Source organism: Emiliania huxleyi (assembly GCF_000372725.1).
Source record: "Emiliania huxleyi CCMP1516 chromosome Unknown EMIHUscaffold_159, whole genome shotgun sequence".
NCBI lineage: Eukaryota > Haptophyta > Isochrysidales > Noelaerhabdaceae > Emiliania > Emiliania huxleyi.
In genome coordinates this window covers 1-2,210 of record NW_005200993.1, presented here as the reverse complement: position 1 = coordinate 2,210, position 2,210 = coordinate 1, and positions in this window count along the sequence as shown.

The window sequence follows — 2,210 nt, the reverse complement described above, 5'->3', positions numbered from 1 at the left end:
AGGTGGCGGCGGCGGAGGGTGCGGGAGCGGCGGGGCGGCGGCGAGGAGGCGAGGCGAGAGGGGCTGCACCGTCAGAAGGCGAGGGTTCGGGCGTGAGTTGCGCGGCGCTGCTGGCGAGCGCACCAATCGAGCCATATAATCTCCCCATCTCTCCCCATCTCCTTCCCATCTCCTTCCCATCTCCTCCCCACTCCCCATCTCCTTCCCCATCTCCTTCCCCATCTCCTCCCCATCTCCTTCCCCATCCTTCCCCATCTCCTTCCCATCTCCTTCCCCATCTCCTTCCCCATCTCCTTCCCATCTCCTTCCCCATCTCCTTCCCCATCTCCTTCCCCATCTCCTTCCCATCTCCTTCCCCATCTCCTCCCCACTAGGCGGGCGTGCCGATCGAGCCGGCGTGGCGAGCCGAGGTCGAGCGCGCCTTCGAGGCGCACTCTGTGGATGGAGGAGGCCTCTCCCTCGCTCGCTTCATCGAGGCGTGCCGTGCGTTGGGCTGCTCCGGCGCACAGGTCCTCTCGCCGCCGCGATCTCGCCCAATCTCGCCCAATCTCGCCCAATCTCGCCCAATCTCGGCTCATCTCGGCTCCGGCCGCGGCCGAGCGCCCGCCTGTCTTGCGTCCGCTTTCGCGGGCGTCACGGCTCTCTTTTCGACAGGTGCTGTCGGGAGCGCCTGCCGGCCGCGGCGGCGGTGCGTTGCATGCCATCGTACAGCCGTCGCCGGGCAAGGGGGGCGCGGCGGGCGCGGGGGACGGCGGCCCATTGCTCAAGGCGGCGCTGATCGACTCGAGACCGCTGCTCGCTGCGGCGCTGTTCGTCGAGTTCGACGCCGACGGCTCTGGGGAGGTGTGGCTCTCTGATGCCCGATGCGTGCACTCGTCCCTCTCTCTGTATGTGCGGGTTCGTGTGTGCTGTGGGCCCTCCTTGTCTCTGCCTAGACCCAGTGTGAGGTCACACCTACCGGCTCTGGGGAGGTGTCGCGTGACGAGTTTGTGGCGCACGTGTGGATGCTGCTCCGCGCGTCGGAGGAGCAGCGGCAGCGTTTCGCGTTCGCCAAGCTCGACGTGAACCGTTCGGGCGCCCTCGAGCGTTCCGACCTCGTCGCTTCGATGCGGCGGCAGCTCTCGATCGCGCGCACGCTCTCCCCCTTGCTCGTCCAGCTGCAGCTGCGCCGGCATGCCCTCACCGAGACCTCTCCGAGACCTCTCCGAGACCTCTCCGAGACCTCTCCGAGACCTCTCCGAGACCTCTCGACCTCTCCTGCAGGCACACCCTCACCGCGGCAGAGCAGAGGCAGCTCGGCGAGACTGCCGTCGCGGCCGCGCACGAGACGATCGACGCGATGCACAGTCAGGTCGCCACGGCGCCGAGTCTCTCTTGTTGACTCCTCTTGATTTGCAGCAGCAGCACGCGCACACTTCTGTTAGGTCGAGCCGACCGTCGACGAGCTGCTCGCTTCGATGCAGACCGGCGCTGACGGCGCAGTCACGCTCGACGCCTGGCAATCTCGGGTAATCTCGGGTAATCTCGGGTAATCTCATCTAGGCGCCGTCACGCTCGACGCCTGGCGCGAGGCGTGCGGGCGTAGACGCTGAACGCGGACCTGACTCGCACGAACTCGAGATGGCTCCCTCCTCTCTCGGAAAATTCGCGGGAGTCGCAGTGGAGAGCAACAGCCGTTTGGCGCCCTAGCCCCCACAGAGAGAGTAGCATGTGCACTCGTGCGACCCGAGGACGACACTGCACTGCGCGAGGCCGCGTTCACACCCTGACAGCGGTGTAGCTGATGATGACTCAGGCGTGCGAGCGCAACCCCGACCTCGCCACCAGCCTCGATGGCGGGCTGCTGCTCGAGCAGACTGCCGCCGCCGCAGCCGCACACGACGCCGGCAACCCCATACCCTGAGCTCTCCGCGGCGCCGGCCCGGCATCCGGCCACTGCGAATCTCCGAGCGCGAGCTCCTTCCTCCTCTCTGCGATGGCGTGGCCGCGCGATTCACTTTGGATTAGAGCTGTGCATGATCTTGGCCTCTCATCTTTTGCATCCGTTTGTCGCTCTCATCGTTTCTCTGTCCGTTTTTTCGACACTCTTGACGACACTTGACGCCCCTGCTCAGGGCTCTCAGTCTCAACACTCAATAAAAACGTGGGGGCGCGCGCGAGCGCGCGCGCGCGGGGGACAAACAGCCCGCGTGAAAAAAGAAGAGCAAGTG